The following is a 6694-nucleotide window of genomic DNA, read 5'->3' on the forward strand; positions in this document are numbered from 1 at the left end:
TCCTCATTGGGGAACTCATTGGAGGCTAGTGCACGCCTATTGAGGTCTTCCTCAGTGGCGTTCACTTCCTCCCCTTCCTCTCCAAATTCGGCCATATTGATGGCTTTGCACTCTCCTTTTGGATTTTCTTCTGTGTTGCTTGGAAGAGTACTTGGAGGGAGTTCAGTAACTTTCTTGCTCAGCTGTCCCACTTGTCCTTCCAAATTCCTAATGGAAGACCTTGTTTCAGTCATGAAACTTTGAGTGGTTTTGATTAGATCAGAGACCATGGTTGCTAAGTCAGAGGGGTTCTGCTTAGAATTCTCTGTCTGTTGCTGAGAAGATGATGGAAAAGGTTTGCCATTGTTAAACCTGTTTCTTCCACCATTATTATTGAAACCTTGTTGAGGTCTCTCTTGATTCTTCCATGAGAGATTTGGGTGATTTCTCCATGAAGAATTATAGGTGTTTCCATAGGGTTCTCCTAGGTAATTCACCTCTTCCATTGAAGGGTTCTCAGGATCATGAGCTTCTTCCTCAGATGAAGCCTCCTTAGTACTGCTTGGTGCATTTTGCATTCCAGACAGACTTTGAGAAATCAAATTGACTTGTTGAGTCAATATCTTGTTCTGAGCCAATATGGCATTCAGAGCATCAATCTCAAGAACTCCTTTCTTCTGACTTGTCCCATTGTTCACAGGATTCCTTTCAGAAGTGTACATGAATTGGTTATTTGCAACCATTTCAATGAGCTCTTGAGCCTCTGTAGGCGTCTTCTTCAGATGAAGAGATCCTCCAGCAGAGCTATCCAAAGACATCTTGGATAGTTCAGAGAGACCATCATAGAAAATACCTATGATGCTCCATTCAGAAATCATGTCAGAAGGACATTTTCTGATTAATTATTTGTATCTTTCCCAAACTTCATAGAGGGATTCTCCATCCTTCTGTCTGAAAGTTTGGACTTCCACTCTAAGCTTGCTCCATCTTTGAGGTGGAAAGAACTTTGCCAAGAAGGCATTGACTAGCTTTTCCCAAGAGTCCAGGCTTTCTTTAGGTTGAGAGTCCAACCATATCCTAGCTCTGTCTCTTACAGCAAAAGGGAATAGCATCAGTCTATAGACCTCAGGGTCAACCCCATTAGTCTTGACCGTGTCACAGATTTGCAAGAATTCAGCTAAGAACTGATGAGGATCTTCCATTGGAAGTCCATGGAACTTGCAATTCTGTTGCATTAGAGAAACTAATTGAGGCTTAAGCTCAAAGTTGTTTGCTCCAATGGCAGGGATAGAGATGCTTCTCCCATAAAAATCAGGAGTAGGTGCAGTAAAGTCACCCAGCACCTTCCTTGCATTGTTTGCATTATTGTTGTTTTCGGCTGCCATGTCTTCTTCTTCTTTGAAGAATTCGGTCAGGTCCTCTAAAGAGAGTTGTGCTTTGGCTTCTCTTAGTTTTCTCTTCAAGGTCCTTTCGGGTTCAGGGCCAGCTTCAACAAGAATGCCTTTGTCTCTGCTCCTGCTCATATGAAAGAGAAGAGAACAAGAAAATGTGGAGTCCTCTATATCACAGTATAGAGATTCCTTGAGGTGTCAGAGGAAAAGAGAAATAGAAAGAAGAAGGAGAAGGAGAATTCGAGCTTTACTTAGATAAGGTTCGAATTGTGCATTAAGAAGGAGTGGTACTCCATAAATAGAAGGATGTGAGAAGGAGGGAAGTAATTTTTCGAAAATTAATTAAAATATTTTGAAAACATTTTTGAAAACCACTAATTGATTTTCGAAATTAAAAATAAGAAAGAAATCAAGTGATTTTTGAAAAAGATTTTGAAATTAGAAATTAAAAAGATTTGATTGAAAACTATTTTGAAAAAGATGTGGTTGAGAAGATATGATTGGTTTTAAAAAGATGTGATTGAGAAGATATGATTTGAAAACAAATTTAAAAAAAAGATTTGATTTGAAAACAATTTTAAAAGATTTGATTTTGAAAGTTAATGACTTGCCTAACAAGAAAAGATATGATTCAAACATTTAAACCTTTCTCAACAGAAAAGGCAATATACTAGAGATGTTCAATCAAATCATTAATTGTTAGTAAGTATCTTTGAAAAAGGAAAGAAATTGATTTTGAAAACATTTGATTGAAAAGATATGATTTGAAAAAGATTTGATTTTGAAAAACTTTGAAAAAAATTGATTTGAAAACAAAATCTTCCCCCTAGCACCATCCTGGCGTTAAACGCCCAGAATGGTATCCATTCTGGCGTTTAACGCCCAAAATGCACCCTTTTTGGGCGTTAAACGCCCAACCAGGTACCCTGGCTGGCGTTTAAACGCCAGTCTGCCTTCTCACTGGGCATTTTTGAATGCCCAGCTTTTCTGTATAATTCCTCTGCAGTATGTTCTGAAGCTCAATTCTCTGTATTATTGACTTGAAAAGACACAAAATAAAAATATTTTTGGATTTTTAATAATCAAAATGCAACAAGAATCAAATAACAATGCATGCAAGACACCAAACTTAGCAGTTTGTATACTATTGACACTATATGAGACACATAAACACTCAAGTCAAGAGAATTCAAAGATCAGAGTAAGAAATCATCAAGAATTACTTGAAGATCCTTAAGACACATGAATGAATGCATGCAATTGACACCAAACTTAAGATGAGACACTAGACTTAAGCAAGAAACATCAAATATTTTTGGTTTTTATGATTTTGTGAATTTTTTTGTGATTTTCGAAAATTAAGTGGAAAAAGATATCAAAATTCTTAATGAGAATTCCAGGAATCAGTGCAATGCTAGTCTAAGACTCCGGTCCAGGAATTAGACATGGCTTCACAGCCAGCCAAGTTTTCAAAGAAAGCTTCGGTCCAAAACACTAGACATGGCCAAAGGCCAGCCAAGCCTTAGCAGATCACTGCTCCAAAAGCAAGATTGATAAAAAATCAACAAGCTTCTGTGATGATAAGTTGAAACCTCGGTCCAATGAGATTAGACATGGCTTCTCAGCCAGCCAGATTTCAACAAATCATCATGAAACTCTAGAATTCATCTTCAAGAATTTCGAAAAAAAATAAATGCCTAATCTAAGCAACAAGATGAACCGTCAGTTGTCCATACACAAGAACAATCCCCGGCAACGGCGCCAAAAACTTGGTGCACGAAATGTGATCAATACTTTTTAATACACAAAACAATCCCTAGTAATGGCTCCAAAGACTTGGTGCTCAATACCATGGCATAAACACAACTTCGCACAACTAACCAGCAAGTGCACTGGGTCGTCCAAGTAATAACCTTACGCGAGTAAGGGTCGATCCCACGGAGATTGGTGGTATGAAGCAAGCTATGGTCATCTGTAAATCTCAGTCAGGCAGACTCAAATGGGTATGGTGATGAACGAAAATAACATAAAAGATAAGATAGAGATACTTATGTATATCATTGGTGAGAGCTTCAGACAAGCGTATGAAGATGCTTTCCCTTCCGCCTCTGCTTTCCTACAGTCTTCATCCAATCCTTCTTACTCCTTTCCATGGCAAGCTCATGTAGGGTTTCACCGTTGTCAATGGCTACCTCCCATCCTCTCAGTGAAAACTAATGCTCACGCACTCTGTCACAGTACGGCTAATCACCGGTTGGTTCCCTCCCCTACTGGAATAGAATCCCTCTTTTGCGTCTGTCACTAACGCCCAGCAGGTTACAAGTTTGAAGCACGTCACAGTCATTCAATCATTGAATCCTACTCAGAATACCACAGACAAGGTTAGACCTTCCGGATTCTCTTGAATGCCGCCATCAGTTCTTGCCTATACCACGAAGACTCTGATCTCACGGAATGGCTGGCTCGTTTGTCAGGCGATCAACCATGCATCATGCAATCAGAAATCCAAGAGATATTCACTAAGCCTCAAATGCTTGTAGAACAAGAATGGTTGTCAGTCACCTTGCTCATAGGTGAGAATGATGATGAGTGTCACAGATCATCACATTCATCAAGTTGAAGAACAAGTGATATCTTGGTAAAAGAACAAGCGGAATTGAATGGAAGAACAATAGTAATTGCATTAATACTCGAGGTACAGCAGAGCTCCACACCTTAATCTATGGTGTGTAGAAACTCCACCGTTGAAAATACATAAGAACAAGGTCTAGGCATGGCCGTGAGGCCAGCCTCCCAAATGATCTAAGAACTAGATGTCCGAAGATTCCTTTTTACAATAGTAAAAGGTCCTATATATAGAAAACTAGTAGCCTAGGGTGTACAGAGATAAGTAAATGACATAAAAATCCACTTCCGGGCCACTTGGTGTGTGCTTGGGCTGAGCATGAAGCATTTTCGTGTAGAGACTTCTCTTGGAGTTAAACGCCAGCTTTATGCCAGTTTGGGCGTTTAACTCCCAATTAGGTGCCAGTTCCGGCGTTTAACGCTGGAATTTCTTGAGGTGACTTTGAACGCCGGTTTGGGCCATCAAATCTTAGGCAAAGTATGAACTATCATATATTGCTGGAAAGCCCAGGATGTCTACTTTCTAACGCCGTTGAGAGCGCGCCAATTGGGCTTCTGTAGCTCCAGAAAATCCACTTCGAGTGCAGGGAGGTCAGAATCCAACAGCATCTGCAGTCCTTTTCAGTCTCTGAATCAGATTTTTGCTCAGGTCCCTCAATTTCAGCCAGAAAATACCTGAAATCACAGAAAAACACACAAACTCATAGTAAAGTCCAGAAAAGTGAATTTTAACTAAAAACTAATAAAAATATACTAAGAACTCAACTAAAACTACTAAAAACATACTAAAAACAATGCCAAAAAGCGTACAAATTATCCGCTCATCAGTAAGCTTTCTCTGTGTGCCTTGATATTCAATTTCAATGTGCTCAAGAGAGAGTACTTGGTTGACAGTGTAATGATCTTCTGTTCCCAGCTGTTGATATACTAATTGCACCTTGTCACCTTTGGCAAATCCTTCAGTTGGGATTTTCTTATTCTTCCACCCCTTGTAGGCCTTTTTCTTGTTTTTCTTATTTTTCTTCCTTGTTGATATGTTTCCTTTGACAGTGACTTGAGTTGTGATACCTTCCTTCTTGTTTATCATCCCAGCTTCTTTTTGAATTCCTTTTTCTTCTTGCAGCTGCTTGTTTCCTTAACTGCCTTGTCGGTTTGCTTGCTTTGGAAGGAAGTCACTACTTGTCTTGCTTGTTTCTTCATTCCTTTGTAATTCTGGAAAGACTTTCAAGGTGATGCTCTCCTCATGCATCCTGAGGGTTAGCTCTCCCTGTTCTATATCTACAATGGCTCTAGCAGTGGCCAAAAATGGTCGCCCAAGTATTATGGAGTCATTTCCATTTTCTGAAGAATCCAGGATCACAAAATCTGCCGGATAGATAAACTTGTCAACTGATGAGCGGATAATTTGTACGCTTTTTGGCATTGTTTTTAGTATGTTTTTAGTAGTTTGAGTTGAGTTTTTAGTATATTTTTATTAGTTTTTAGTTAAAATTCACTTTTCTAGACTTTACTATGAGTTTGTGTGTTTTTCTGTGATTTCAAGTATTTTCTGGCTGAAATTGAGGGACCTGAGCAAAAATCTGATTCAGAGACTGAAAAGGACTGCAGATGCTGTTGGATTCTGACCTCCCTGCACTCGAAGTAGATTTTCTGGAGCTACAGAAGCCCAATTGGCGCGCTCTCAACGGCGTTGGAAAGTAGACATCCTGGGCTTTCCAGCAATATATGATAGTCCATACTTTGCCCAAGATTTGATGGCCCAAACTGGCGTTCAAAGTCACCCTCAGAATTCCCAGCATTAAACGCCGGAACTGGCACCTAAATGGGAGTTAAACGCCCAAACTGGCACAAAAGCTGGCGTTTAACTCCAAGAAGAGTCTCTACACGAAAATGCTTCATTGCTCAGCCCAAGCACACACCAAGTGGGCCCGAAAGTGGATTTTTATGTCATTTACTCATCTCTGTACACCCTAGGCTACTAGTTCTCTATATATAGGGCCTTTTACTATTGTATTAAGGGAGCTTTTGATCATGTCTTTATGATTGAACTCACTTTGGGAGGCTGGCCATTCGGCCATGCCTAGACCTTGTTCTTATGTATTTTCAACGGTGGAGTTTCTACACACCATAGATTAAGGTGTGGAGCTCTGCTGTACCTCGAGTATTAATGCAATTACTATTGTTCTTCCATTCAATTCCGCTTGTTCTTTTACCAAGATATCACTTGTTCTTCAACTTGATGAATGTGATGATCTGTGACACTCATCATCATTCTCACCTATGAGCAAGGTGACTGACAACCATTCTTGTTCTACAAGCATTTGAGGCTTAGTGAATATCTCTTGGATTTCTGATTGCATGATGCATGGTTGATCGCCTGACAAACGAGCCAGCCATTCCGTGAGATCAGAGTCTTCGTGGTATAGGCAAGAACTGATGGCGGCATTCAAGAGAATCCGGAAGGTCTAACCTTGTCTGTGGTATTCTGAGTAGGATTCAATGATTGAATGACTGTGACGTGCTTCAAACTTGTAACCTGCTGGGCGTTAGTGACAGACGCAAAAGAGGGATTCTATTCCAGTAGGGGAGGGAACCAACCGGTGATTAGCCGTACTGTGACAGAGTGCGTGAGCATTAGTTTTCACTGAGAGGATGGGAGGTAGCCATTGACAACGGTGAAACCCTACATGAGCTTGCCA

General features: G+C 40.1%; 1 non-coding gene across 1 annotated transcript; it reads left to right on the top strand.

The window, feature by feature from the left end:
• The first annotated feature begins 850 nt into the window (after positions 1-850).
• Positions 851-959, top strand: LOC130959790 (small nucleolar RNA R71). Its single transcript, XR_009078856.1, has one exon. It is a non-coding gene; the product is annotated as a small nucleolar RNA R71 (small nucleolar RNA).
• The last annotated feature ends 5735 nt before the right edge of the window (positions 960-6694 follow it).

This window comes from Arachis stenosperma, chromosome 10, assembly GCF_014773155.1.
Source record: "Arachis stenosperma cultivar V10309 chromosome 10, arast.V10309.gnm1.PFL2, whole genome shotgun sequence".
NCBI lineage: Eukaryota > Viridiplantae > Streptophyta > Magnoliopsida > Fabales > Fabaceae > Arachis > Arachis stenosperma.